The 15,303-nt window shown below is 36.8% G+C and overlaps 1 pseudogene; it reads right to left on the bottom strand.

The window, feature by feature from the left end:
• Positions 1-7,495: 7,495 nt before the first annotated feature.
• Positions 7,496-8,071, bottom strand: LOC131508578 (large ribosomal subunit protein eL20-like; annotated as a pseudogene).
• Positions 8,072-15,303: the final 7,232 nt, after the last annotated feature.

Raw genomic sequence — 15,303 nt, 5'->3', positions numbered from 1 at the left:
AACCCTCAGTTTGTTCTCAGTTTTTAAGAGTCTCTTATGCTTTGGCTCTCTCCCACTCTAACCTCTTTTTTTTTTTTTTCCTTCCCCTCCCCCATGGGTTTCTGTTAAGTTTCTCAGGATCCACATAAGAGTGAAACCATATGGTATCTGTCTTTCTCTGTACGGCTTATTTCACTTAGCATCACACTCTCCAGTTCCATCCACGTTGCTACAAAAGGCCATATTTCATTCTTTCTCATTGCCACGTAGTATTCCATTGTGTATATAAACCACAATTTCTTTATCCATTCATCAGTTGATGGACGTTTAGGCTCTTTCCATAATTTGGCTATTGTTGAGAGTGCTGCTATAAACATTGGGGTACAAGTGCCCCTATGCATCAGTACTCCTGTATCTCTTGGGTAAATTCCTAGCAGTGCTATTGCTGGGTCATAGGGTAGGTCTATTTTTAATTTTCTGAGGAACCTCCACACTGCTTTCCAGAGCGGCTGCACCAGTTTGCATTCCCACCAACAGTGCAAGAGGGTTCCCGTTTCTCCACATCCTCTCCAGCATCTATAGTCTCCTGATTTGTTCATTTTGGTCACTCTGACTGGCATGAGGTGATATCTGAGTGTGGTTTTGATTTGTATTTCCCTGATAAGGAGCGACGTTGAACATCTTTTCATGTGCCTGTTGGCCATCCGGATGTCTTCTTTAGAGAAGTGTCTATTCATGTTTTCTGCCCATTTCTTCACTGGGTTATTTGTTTTTCGGGTGTGGAGTTTGGTGAGCTCTTTATAGATTTTGGATACTAGCCCTTTGTCCCATATGTCATTTGCAAATATCTTTTCCCATTCCGTTGGTTGCCTTTTAGTTTTGTTGGTTGTTTCCTTTGCTGTGCAGAAGCTTTTTATCTTCATAAGGTCCCAGTACTTCACTTTTGCTTTTAATTCCCTTGCCTTTGGGGATGTGTCGAGTAAGAGATTGCTACAGCTGAGGTCAGAGAGGTCTTTTCCTGCTTTCTCCTCTAGGGTTTTGATGGTTTCCTGTGTCACATTCAGGTCCTTTATCCATTTTGAGTTTGTTTTTGTGAATGGTGTGAGAAAGTGGTCTAGTTTCAACCTTCTGCATGTTGCTGTCCAGGTCTCCCAGCACCATTTGTTAAAGAGACTGTCTTTTTTCCGTTGGATGTTCTTTCCTGCTTTGTCAAAGATGAGTTGGCCATACGTTTGTGGGTCTAGTTCTGGGGTTTCTATTCTATTCCATTGGTCTATGTGTCTGTTTTTGTGCCAATACCATGCTGTCTTGATGATGACAGCTTTGTAGTAGAGGCTAAAGTCTGGGATTGTGATGCCTCCTGCTTTGGTCTTTTTTTTTTTTTTTAATTTTTTTTTCAACGTTTTTTATTTATTTTTGGGACAGAGAGAGACAGAGCATGAACGGGGGAGGGGCAGAGAGAGAGGGAGACACAGAATCGGAAACAGGCTCCAGGCTCCGAGCCATCAGCCCAGAGCCTGACGCGGGGCTCGAACTCATGGACCACGAGATCGTGACCTGGCTGAAGTCGGACGCTTAACCGACTGCGCCACCCAGGCGCCCCTCCTGCTTTGGTCTTCTTCTTCAAAATTACTTTGGCTATTCGGGGCCTTATGTGGTTCCATATGGATTTTAGGATTGCTTGTTCTAGTTTCGAGAAGAACGCTGGTGCAATTTTGATTGGGATTGCACTGAATGTGTAGATAGCTTTGGGTAGTATTGACATTTTGTCAATATTTATTCTTCCAATCCATGAGCAGGGAATGTCTTTCCATTTCTTTATATCTTCTTCAATTACCTTCATAAGCTTTCTATAGTTTTCAGCATACAGATCTTTTACATCTTTGGTTAGATTTATTCCTAGGTATATATACATATATTTAAAAGATGCTACCTGGTAATGACTTTGTAGATACAACACTAAAGACACCATCCATGAAAGAAATAAATGACAAACTGGATAAAAATTGAAATTAAAGCCTTTTGCTCTGTGAAAGATAATGTCAAGAGAATGAGAAGATAAGTAAAACATTGGGAGAAAATAATTAAAAATACATTCTCATAAACGACTGTTTTCTAAAATATGCAAAGAACACTTAAATCTCAACAATAAGAAAACAAAAAACTTAATTAAAATATGGACCAAAGACCTGAATAGACACTTCACCAAAGAAGATAGAAAGATGGCAAGTAAGTATCTAAACGGATGCTTCACATTATATGTCATCAGGGAATTACAAATGAAAACAATGTTCCACTACACACCTATTAGAATGGCCAAAATCCAAAACGCCAAATGCTAGCAAGGATGTGGAACAATGGGAACTCTGATTTATTGCTAGTAAGAATGTAAAATGATGCAGCCACTGTGGAACCCAGTTTGGTGTTTTCTTACAAAACTAATCGTAGTGGGGCACCTGGGTGGCTCAATCAGTTAGGTATCCGAGTTCATCTTAGGTCATAATCTTATAGATCATGGGTTCAAGCCTTAAGTTGGGCTCTGTGCTGACACCTCAGAGCCTGGAGCCTGCTTCAGGTTCTGCTGCCCTTTCCCTGATCACACTCTGTGTCTCTCATAAAATAATAAACATTTAAAATAATTAAAAAAAAAAGAATCACAGTCTCCAGCAATATACTGCTTGGTATTTTTCCAAAGGAGTTCAATGTTTATGTTAAAGATTTACACCCACACAAAAACCTGTACTTGGATGTTTGTAGCACATTTACTCTAATTCAGCAAAACGTGCAAGCCACCTTATAATATTATCCAGCGCTGAAAAAACAAAAACAAAAACAAAAACAAAAACAAAAACAAAAACAAAAACCTATCATGCCATGAAAAGACCTGGAGGAAACATACATGCATATTACTAAGTGGAAGAGGCCAATCTGAAAAGGCTATGTACCGGGTGATTCCAACTCTATGACATTGTGGAAAAATCAAAATTATGTAGACAATAAAATGATCTGTGGTTGCCAAGGGTTCTGGGCAGGGAAGGATGAATAGGAAGATCATAGAGGATTTTTAGGGCAATGAAAATACTCTTTATGATACTGTACTGATGGATATATGTCATTATATATTTGTTCAGACCCATACAATATGTAACTAAGATAAGCCCTGTAGTTTGTATGAATCTAAAACTTCTGTATAAAAATAAAGGTCAAATTTTAAAAAATGCTGACTAGATTGACAAAAATCATATCATATTTTAATTTGCATTTCATTTCTAGTAAATGAGGAAAGAACTTTATTTATTTATTTATTTATTTATTTAATTTATTTTTTAAGGTTTATTTTTATTTATTTTGAAAAAGAAAGAGCAAGTGGGGGAGGGGCACAGAGAGAGAGAATCCCAAGCAGGCTCCAAGCTGTCAGAGCAGAGGTGGATACGGGGCTTGAACCCATTAACCATGAGAACATGACCTGAGGTTGAAGTCAAGAGTCAGATGCTTAACCGACTGAGCTACCCAGGCACCATGAAAAAAAGAACTTTTAAAACAAATGTATTATTCCTTCTGAATTTTGTTTCTTAATTGCATATTTATATAATTTGCCTTATTTTTTATTGCTTTTTAGTATTTTTTTTTTCAGTATCCGTATTCAATTCTGTGATCTACTAGGACTTTGAGGCTTGATGAAGACTATAAGCATTCTTTAAATAAAAAATGATTAACTGGCATTCATACCCAATTTGTGAGCTAGTAGCCACTTTACTCTTTTTCTTAAAGACAGCATTTATAAAACATGACCCTGTCCAAGCTGTATCCCATGGTTGTAGTGTTATTGGTAGGGACAAGTCATTATTAGTTATTGAGGAGGTAATGTAAGGTAAGCTTCTGTTTCTATACATGTGGACAGTACTGCCTGGGGAATGATTGCACATTTGTGACCAGAGGAGTAAATATGTGAGAGCCTTGGTTTTTTAAATGTTGTCTGCCTATGCATAACTGTTTTACTGTCTAAAGAATGCTAGAGATAGAAGATGCAGAGGTTCTATTCAACTTCATACCTCCTCGGATATTTTGAATGTTATGACTACAGAATAACACATGACATTGTGAGCAGTAGAAAGACTACAATTATTGGCTTACACTCTAAAACACTTTAAAACTTGGTTCTTGTCAATCCATACTTTTAAACAGCTGTTTTAAAATCTTGCTATTTGTTGGTATACCTTTAAACAGCTGTTTGAAAATCTTGGTTATTTTGGGGGCACCTGGGTGGCTCAGTAGGTTAAGCATCTAACTCTTGATTTGGGCTCATGTCATGATCTCACAGTCATGCTACTGAGCCCCATGCTATGCTCAGCTCTGACAGCCTGGAGCCTGCTTAGGATTCTCTCTATCCCTCCCTCTTCCCCTCTCTCAAAAGAAATACACATTAAAAAAGAAAAAAAAAATCTTGGTTATTTTCAAAGAGAAAGAATGAGCCCAACTCATGAGAAATGGTGCAGCAGATAGTAGGGTGTCCTGTAACATTTTCCAAATCTGCTTTCTTTTGTAGGATACAACATTTACTGAGAATGCTAATTTCAAACTTTGTGCTAGGGCAGTATTGTCCAATAAAATTGTAATGGGAAACGGAAATGTGAATCTCATATGTAATTTAAAAATTTTTATAGCCAGACTACTATACTATATACACTATAAAATATTTCAATGTTGTATTTTAGCAAATATATAAAACTATTACTATGTCAACATCAAACCATTATAAAAATTAATGAGATATTTTACCTTTTTTTGTACTAGGACCTAAATACCTGCTTTATATTTTAAACTTACAGCACATCTCAGTTCAGAGTAGTGACACATTTCAAGGGCCCAATAACTATACATGACTGGTGACTGGTGGCTGTTAAATGACATGCAGAGAGTTCTAGGTTCTCAAACATGACCTATTCCTAACTTCTGATTATGCCAATAGATATGTGGAAGTTGAGAGACAAGAGTAAGGGATTGGGTTTGAATTCTAAATTCTAACAATATACCAAAATCAAAAGGAGTGGTTGGTTAATAGCTAAGAATGTAAAACCCATCATTGGTTACATATGAAATCAATAAATGATTTTTTTGTGTGTGAATAAGACAGAGTGTAATGGTAGATAAGAACTGACAAGTTTTTCAGCTTTGCAGGTAAATTCTAAGTTTGAAATAAGAGTTATTCCTATTGATAGTGAAAGAAGCAAGCAGAACTCTTAATCACCCATGGTAGATGTGGGGTCAGAATGGTATGTAGATCTAAGGGAAATTAGTTAGAAGTAAGAAGTCTCAAAAATTAGCCAAAAAATATCCTTAGGAGTTTGGATCGCACCTTCATTTAATTTTCTCCAGTTCCCAGGAGAAACTAGAGACGATTGGTCCACCTTTGAGAGCTTATTAAAAACTAATTCAGATGAGTTAAATGAGTCAGTTATAATATTGCCTGAGGATTCCAGAAGAAAAATAAAATTTAAAAAAATGTTGATTTTCCCTATCTTTTAGTTGTAAACACCACTCAAAATCACCTAATCTTTGTAAAAGAAAATTCTACATATCACAGTAAGACTTCCCAGAAAAAACAAGTTTTTTGTTTGTTTGTTTGTTTGTTTGTTTGTTTTCCTGGTATATCTTATGTAAGTATTTGTTTATGGCATTTCTTTGTCATCTTATGTTAGTGGTTCTGATTATTGTCTTCATGTCTATGATCAGCAGCAGGAAAAAGTCAAACCTTAAAATAAGGTCTTCCCAAATGTAGAGTTAAGATGTTAAGAATTAACACACATGTATTTTCTCAAGGAGATAATCTGGTAACTTCTCTCTTTGGAAATATGATTTAATGTTTCACGATACAGACAGAGAGTACAATCTTATTTGTAGCAAGTAATCTGTGAGTATATTTTATTTAGTGTCCTACTAAATTACCTCTAACAGCCAGACGTTCTGGAAGAACAATTAGATCTAATGAGTGATTCTTCAAAATTTTACCAGAGAGAACACTGAATTTCTTTTCAGGGCTAAATAAAGCTTCAGTGTAACCAAGTATTTCCTAGCATCACGAGATTTATGCAGTTACTTTTTAAATTAAGAATCTTATACCTAGAGGGGCACCTGGGTGGCTCAGTTGGTTAAGCATTGGACTTCAGCTCAGGTCATGATCTCGTGGTCAATGAGTTCAAACCCCGTGTAGGTCTGTGTGCTGACAGCTCAGAGCTCGGGGCCTACTTTGGATTCTGTGTCTCCCCCTGTTTGCGCGCTCTCTCTCTCTCTCTCTCTCTCTCTCTCTCTCTCTCTCAAAAATAACTAAACATCAAAAAAATTTTTAGAAAAGATCTCATACGTAAAGAAGCACAAGAATTATATACCATTCCTTTGACAATGTAGCTTCTTATATCTTTTGAATCTGTTTTAAATTCCATCATAGTAACCACTAATTGTTCAACTCTTTTCCAGAAACTGTAGTAGATGTGTGAGGCTTTTTCTACATACGTGGCTTCTCTGGGCATAAACAAGTCTATTTGACATCTTCTTCAGAAGGTAATGTCTATCTGCAGCATATGAGCATTCTGTAAAAATAAATCTCACTGCAGTTTAATGAAATTGTTATACAATAATGTAAGTTTTCTGAACTATAATATGAAACATTAAAGGGGTTTTCTTTTTCTTCTTCTTTTTATAGTGTACTAGAAATCTTATTTGGCCTGAGAAAATAGGATAACTAATATTTAGTAATCTTTTTAAAGTTAATCTCCTGTTAACATGTAACACCTTTCCTGGCCACTAGGGTCTTGGACTCTTCTCTAGTTACTTCCCTCCATAACACTGCCCAACTTCAAGGACAAATTTCTAGATCATTGTCTGCATCTCACTATCTTTTATAATTGTTTGGTTTCCAAAATCTTAAAACTCTTTATCTGAAACCCTCTACCTTTCCAACCTTCAAATTCCTTCGGTGGCACTGCTACTGAGCGTAGCTGCCATCCCCCACCCCACCCCACCCTTACATCTCCACCTGTCTTCTCCATTCCCTATCTCCAGTGACCTAGAAATTGAGCTCCTTTAATGGGTCATTCTGTAGCAGGCTTTGTTTTCCTGTTTATGTGGCCTGGACACAGTCATCGCTCATTTCAATTGTGCTCGCTTAAGACTTTTTATTCGTTTGTTCCTCTTCACCTTTCACCACAGAAAACTTGCCATTGATAACAGGGATTGATCCAAGAATTTTATGTGTCTCCTTGTCATCTCAGATGCTTAGGACTTCTACAGAAACATGACATAGCTATACTGATCAGATCCTTTAGGGTTATGAGTGTAGAATCTTCTGCCTTAACTGCATTCTCTCTCTCTCTCTCTCTCTCTCTCTCTCTCTCTCTCTCTGTTTTGTTTTGTTTAGGTTTTTTTTGTTTGTTTGTTTGTTTGTTTGTTTGGCTTTTTGGGTTTTTGGTTTTCCCAAGGCATTTCTTTGGGCAGACCTAGGGACAGGGAAGCTCTGTATCTAAAAGAAGATTTTGGGCCTCTTCATGGTAAAGCATGGCTTCTATTGGCCATGCAAGACCCGGTGGGTCAGTGGGAACTTGATTATAGAGTCATGGAGTTGGTTGGCTGCTGGTAGGCACTTGCTGCCTGCAGTCTCCTCCACCTTTATAATCTGGATCGAGTGGGCCCAGGTGCAATGCCAGGTGTCCATGTCTCAGTAGCACTGGGTAACAGCACCTGCAGTGGTCAGGTCCAGTACTCTTGGTACATATTGTGAGTGCCACTGGGGGGTCATGGCACAGACAGGTGCCAAAGTTCTTGACCCACATGGGGTATTTCTGAAACACCTGTCCCTAGTAGACAATTTCCCTTGAAGATATATTCATCTTCTTCAGCTGAGACACAAAGTACCAGAAGTGGGACTTGTTGACAGCATGATTATGTACAAAGATGTGCACGTGATAGAGGAGCAGAGTATGGCATTTGGGGTAGGCAGGCAGTGCTCTATCACCTTGTACTCTCCCAGTGTGCCTGAGGCCTTTGGGGCGCACTTTCCACTCTCACTGTAGCCCACAAAAGGAAGTGTTGGCTGCATACTTATTAATGTCTGATACCTTTTTCTTTCCTGTTGGCTCCAGGTCCCTTTTTTGTTGTGGCTGCCCCAGTGTTACCAAGCTACTATCCTTTAACTTCAACAGATGTCTTGGATTATTTCCTCAGTGAGGAAACAAGTCAACAGTCATGAAATTTCTTTGCTGCCCCTCTTTACCCTCTATCACAGATTCTTCATATTCAGTGATACTAGGATTTATCTCACTTTCTCCTCCAATTTCAGAGAATGAAATACCTTTTCCTTCTTAGGGTTAGTTTTCCAATGATTTTCTTGCTATCTCTCCTTTCTATGTACTTTAAGAACTTACTTCATCAGATTTCCCCTCTCTTTCTTGGATCTGCAAACACTTCTTTCCCACAGAGCCTTTCTTAAAGCAAACTAACTGTTTACTTCTCCCTGTCATACGTAATTTCTCCTGCAACCCTACATTTTCCTCAAGTTAAATTCCCATCTCTGTCTTATTCACATTCATACTTTAAAAATGATTGATTTCCCCATCTGCTGCTCATCAATTTGCCCAGTGTAATCTGTCTTCTATTTTATCCATTTTTCTCAAATACTCTTTGGAGTATTGACTATTGTACTCTCTATTTGATCAATTAAGTTTTTGTTTTTTTGTCTCACTTCATCATGGTCACAAAGTGACATTGTTGGATCTTCGTGTTTTGTCCGAGATAATTTATATTCAACAAGAGGACATTATACCCTTAACTGTGGGTGCCAGGCCAGCTCTAACAACACCCAGGCCTTGCTGTTAGACTCAGCCCATTTGTGGCTATTAAGGGGCTGATATTCTCCTTCTCAACAACGATGATGGTGATGTCAATAATAAATGATAAATGCATTTGGTGTTTATGTTCATTCTGTTTTAAATTATTAATATATATTAAATCCTCCAGTCCTCTCAATACTACTGGATAGGTACCATGATTTTCTCCGTTTTGAAGATGAGAAAATTAAGACCCCAGAAGGGGAAATAACTTGAGCGCAACAAAGCTGGTAATATTTAGAGCAGATAGGTCAGCTATTTCGTACACACCATTGCATAGCTTCCCAGTTGTATTTGTTTCAGGGCTTGGCCTCTTATTTTGCATTAGCTTTCCTTGTGATTGATTCTCACTGGCACAACTCATTGTGTTTTATCTTCCATTCATGCTGAATCTTTCTTGCCTCCTGCCTCAAGACATCTCTGTTGCCACTGACACCCACTTGGTATCTCTAGATGAGCAATGTAGGAAAGGCAGAAGAGTTAAAAGTTTTTAGAGCAAATTTTTAACGAATGTTGTTGAGAGGTGGTGAATATTCTCCCTTTTGTCTTATCCATGGGCTATCCTGAAATGCAACAGTTAGGATGGTCTCTTAGAAGACATTCCAGCAATCAAACCATCAAGTGTGCTTGACTTAAAATTGAATGTTTGCTCTCCGTATATCTATGTCTCACTCAAATTTCTCCTCACTTCTGCTTCCCTGGAATTGTATTCCCTAAGAAACTGGCAGTATATAAACTTTTATGCCAGGTTTCACTTTTTGGAGAACCCAAGCAATCTAAATCCAAACTGTGAAAACTCCACCTAGATGGTCTACAGTCTCTCTTTCCTTATCCAGTAGAGCATAGAGGTTGACAACACTGGCTTCAGAAGGTAAATATCAATTGGAGTTTGGATGTTGCCACAAATAAGCAATGGGACCTTGAGTGATGTATTTAATCTCTCTTGCCCTTTCTTAAAAATTAGAGATAACTACTTACTTTAAATAGCTCTACCTCCCTAACAAGGGTTATGACACATTTAATAGTTTGCTGTGACTAACATACTCTTTGACATGTAACATGTAAGTATTATTTTTATTATCATTATTAATATCTTTCAAAACTGTCTTTCACCTTTGTCCTGATATATATTAATGTTAACACCATCTAACCTACCACCCAAACAAAACAAATTGTAAGGAAAGCATTGACTCTTCCATCTGCTTCTTCCATCTGTTTCAACCTCACAAACTTTCATCATATAATTGCTTCATAAATTAACGTTTGTTTTACCTCTCAAAAACCCTCTCACATCCATTCTATATTAACCTTGCTATCTTCATTTTGACAGGCATTTCCAGGATCTCACCAAAATTTGCAATAATAGTGTACTATGTTAAATGATTTTCCTTGCCTACTCTCCTTAATGCATCACATTTATTCCTTTACTTTCCTTAGTCTTTTAAAACACAGCCCAATTTCATCACTAATAATACTGCATTGTAATTGGTTACTTATTTCTCTGTGGCTCTCAAGGGTTTATCAACCTTGGTACTATTGACATTTGGGAATATATAATTATTCATCACTGGGGGTGTTGTTCTTTGTATTGTAGGCTGTTTCACAGTATCTCTGGTCTCTATCCACTAGATGACAGTAGTGCCCCCTCCCCAGTTATGACAAAAAAAAAAAATGTCTCCAGACTTTGTCATATGTCCCCTGAGGAGAAAACCATCCTGGTTTCGACCACTGCTGTAGAAAGTGAGTCATTTACAGACAGGGGTTATATTTTATTGACATAAGTCCCTAACACCAAGCACCAAGTTGGAAAAATGATAAATGTTTAATAAATATTTTATTAAATGAATGAACCAGTTCTCTCTTTCAAGTATTTTTCTTCTTCTTTTTTAAATCTCAGGGACCACCTTTTATCTGTGCTTCTGTAGCTTTTAGCATTTTTCTGTACATATGTCTGTTTCCCCAATTACATTGTATGATTTTCTTACATCCTTAACCCCCACAGAATGAATGGAATATAGTGGGTTCTCAATAAATACATATTCAATTATATTTAGTTAGTAAATTAATATCTATGTTCTGTGGATATGTTCATACCACATGATTCTCTCATTGAAGGTCCTATATGATAATAATTGTATGTTCTCACATCATGCACTTTCCCTTTGTGACACTTATACCAGCTATAATTAACTGATCATGTATTTAATTGCTTAGTATCTATCTCTGTAGGGTATTTGAGACAGAAATCGTGGTTACCTCATTTTTCCCCCTCTCCTCTGGCTAACCCAGAACTTTATTCACAGTACATACTCAGGAAATTATAAGTCTTTGTCAAATGAATGAAGGAAATAAATTAATGCTTCTGCTAGATGAAATGGACAATATGTACTTGGAGAATTTGATGCAATATATGTATCATGGTTTATGGATGTATGTGATGAAGCATCTTTGAACCTATATTAGGAAGCTTTAAAAAGTGTCATCTTTGTCAAATTAGTGAAAAAGTAATTTGCCCCTCTAAATCACTTCACAAAAGGGAGAACTTGACGCTGTCATAAGTCAATACAGATGTTTGATATCCCAGACTTGTAATCTCCTCTTGCTCAGCATGTTCATTTTTTTCCGGTCCTAATGAGTAGCTCATGGATCTTAATTGACATATTGACCTTGAAAACTCTAGACAATGATCTCTTGTGCCAGCTTCATTATCTGTGGCTTTATTAGCCAAGGAAATTTGACAATAAAACATGAAACAATCACAATCTACATAAAGACACTATAAATCATACTTCTATCAAGTAAAAATAACCAGTATAGTCCCTAACATTGTATCACACAAATACAATTTCGTCTTATATTCCAAATATAAAATAAGTAGTTTTGTTCTGCTATTGTCTGAAACTACTTATTAACCCATATTTTAAAAATCTCAACAATGAATGTTTGATAAGAATTTCATAGAGCAGAATATTGTTTAAAGACTCTAAATTTAGTGTCTTTTGAGGAATCTTCTTGCATCAGAGGAAACCAGTATGCTATCTTAAAGAACATTAAAACCAAGAGACAAAAAAAGCCTCTTTTCATACATATTGCTGTGTGTTTTCTTTCCTCACCATGGTCTCCTGTTGTTCCCAGTAGGGATACCAATTTTAGGATATGCAGTAGACAGCTGTACTATAGAAGCTAAAGCTTGAAATTGTTCGGGAGAAGCTAAGTTAGGGCTTTTCATTTGGCAAGAAATTGTAAGCAAAAAATCATAGTAAACAGCCTGCAATAAATGGCCTGTAATAGAAGTACAAATTTTTTGAAAAATTATTGACTTAGAATTTTCTGATGGAAATACTATGCCAAAATAAATTTGAAAGTGATCCTAACCGCAAGCAGTCATGTTAGGCACCTGTTGACTCTTCTATATCATGCATAGCTTAATGAAAAAGACCATTGTTTCTCACAAAAGTGTGTAACTGTGTTCCTGATGGGGAGTAAAAATTACAAAAGTATGAAATTGTCATTTCAACTTAAAAACTACTGATATTTAGGTGATGTTTTATTTTAGCTGAGCGCATCTCTATTATACATGTTTTCATTCCTTTTTAATGTCTGGAAAATACACAGGTCTTTCTCCAGGACATAAAATGAGTTATTATGTTGTTATATTAATTGCCTATACAATCATATCCAAATTCCCAAGATAATAATGGTCAGTCCTCTATCTCCCTTTCAAACCTCACTCCCATTTGCCCCTTTGTTCCTGTTCTTGTGACTGTACACAATGTGGAAAGCATCCATAGTGTCTAAACAGGTAGTATTCTGGTTGTATTACTCCCTGTGCTTGGAATGAAGACCCCACTATTTATGGCCGGAATACTCAACCTTGCTTTTCAAATCTCAGTTCAAGCCAACACTGCCTGCTCTCTGAAGCCGTCATTGAGTCTTCCAGGCAGGCTTTGCTGTTTCTTTCTCCATATACCCAACTGCTTCTATCAACTCTATTTTTCCTTCCACTCTCTTCACTCTGGAACAAATTATCAGAGATATTAGTGCTAAAATCAGTGGACTCAGTAGTGTCACTTGCCTGTGCACTGATCAGACCATATTTAGAAAGTATATTTAATTCTTGGCTATTGTAGAGCAACATTGATGAATCAGAACATGGTCAGAGAAGAAAAGACCTTAAAGCCATTATATCGTGAGCTGCTACTTATGAAGTTATAAATTGGGGATAATAATATCTGATACTGTTGTAAAATTGAACTAAAATAACACATCAAAATTCTGTTAACTTGAAAAGTAAATTTTGAGAAACACGTTCCATGCCCATTTGCCAATTTTACACTCCCTGTGTTGGTTGCTCACCATCTTGAGAGAATGTTTCCTCTGTTTACAAATGAACTTGCAATGAAATTACTACTTTTTATTTTTTATTTATGTTTTTATTTTTATCTCCTTGATCGAATGTAAGCTTCTTCATGGCACAAATTAGTGAAATTATTTTCATATCCTTTAATACCAGCACATTAATACTAAACACACTGTACAGTCTTCAAAAGAATATGAAGAAAATCTGAAATGAGTTTCCACCAAAGGAAAACATTGTCGTTTTCTTTAAAATAGCTAATGGGCCATCATGTAGAAGACTGGTAACTTCATCACCTCCAAACGGTAGCACAAGGAAGAGTGTGGGTAGCTAATTGCACATCAGTATTGGGAGAATACTGAAAACTTCTAAAAAAGAAACAAATGATTTGTTATCCCATTATCCAAATAGTCTCTCCTAGTTGAAATATATGAAACCAGTTCATACAAATGATTAGAATATAGAAAGAATTAAAAAGGTATATACTAGAAATAAAAGCCTAACCTTATATTTCTAGAAACCACCCTTTACAGTGTTCTTCAAAAAGGTATTATGCATGTACATATATGCCTATAAGTACATCCGTAAAGTATTTTACACTGAAGGCATTCTCCCTATTCCCATTTATGTGAGTTAGTTGGTGTCTTCCTTTCTCCTTCTCTCTCCTCCCTCTCTTTCTCTTTCTCTTTCTCTGTGTTTGTGTGTGTAACTCCACTTCTTTATTGTCGGTATTATTGAACTTATTAAGAAAAACAGTGCTGTCATGAGCAGTCGTGTACATGGATACTTTGAAATATATCGGGAACTTTCTCTAAAGATTTAATGTTAAAAAGGAAACCAAAGAAATAGACTTTCCTGTGAGGTAACGATGTCTTCATGAGTTAAACTTTTAGAGGCTTTCCTTTTTAAAAATTGTTTAATGTTTATTTATTTTTGAGAGAGAGAGATTGACAGAGTGTCAGCAGGGAGGGGCAGAGAGAGAGACACACACAGAATATGAAGCAGACTCTAGGTTCCGAGCTCTCAACAAAGAGCCCAACCTGGGGCTCAAATTCATGAACCAGGAGGACAGGACTTGAAAGGAATTCGGATGCTCAACCAATGGGCCACCCAGGTGCCCCCAGAGGCTTTTCTTTAAAATATTACTGCTTTGGAAATGAAGCTAAACTAAAATGGTTCCTAACAGCTGTTCATAATTCTAATATAATAACAAAATTTTGGTTGCTATTCACATCAAATAATGCTTCTCAACATTAGCTGTAAATTATAATCATCTGGAGAAATTTAAAAACAATAACAATGCGCAGGTTCCAGTCCTGATGAATTAAATCAAAATCTGTAGGGATGGGACTCAGGCTGTAGGTTCCTAGGTTCTTCTAATGTGCATTTACTGTTGAGAATTTGTGATGTAAAAGTCAAGTCATTAACATCGTTTATCAATAAGTTTGAAAACAAGAATGGCAGCAATAAAGGTACAAGAACTTTACGGAATTTATTTTCTTCTCTACTAGCAAAATGGGGGGAGCATGATAGTAATGTAAAGAACAGAAACACACTGGAGAGAACCTCAGACACTGCCAGTACAGGACTTTGGTAAATGTTAGTCATTTTCTCTGAGCAGATACTCCTTTTTTTCAACTCTTTGAATGCTGGTTCCTTATACAGAGGAAGAAAGGGTCCATATCTGTCTGCACTCTTTCCCATTGTTATTCCTGGGTCCAAGGAAGCTGAGATGGGCATCTGAGCTTCTTTAATCAGTGGTTCTCTACAAGAAGGTTAGGAATCATCTCTCTGTATCAGAACTGATATGTAGCAACGTCCATCAGAAGAGATGAGTAGGCTTCTGTCAAGGTAGATGCGGCAGGGTAGATAGAATGAAACCTGAAGCTAGGTTAAGTAATTGGGTTCTTGTTCAATAAATTGCTTGTTTGTGCTGTGTAATGAAAGATCTTTGGTGCAGTGGATGTCTGAATCCAAATACTCTTCGGATTTTCTGATGGAAAAAGAGATAAGGGTGAAAGGGATTTAATTTAGAACTATTGAAAACCTTTAAAGAGATTAGAAAAAAATGGCAAATGCACTTTCTTT

This window comes from Neofelis nebulosa, chromosome 4, assembly GCF_028018385.1.
Source record: "Neofelis nebulosa isolate mNeoNeb1 chromosome 4, mNeoNeb1.pri, whole genome shotgun sequence".
In the NCBI taxonomy this organism is placed as follows: Eukaryota; Metazoa; Chordata; class Mammalia; order Carnivora; family Felidae; genus Neofelis; species Neofelis nebulosa.
Note: the sequence above shows the minus strand (reverse complement) of the source record. Positions and strands in the feature narration are given on the sequence as shown.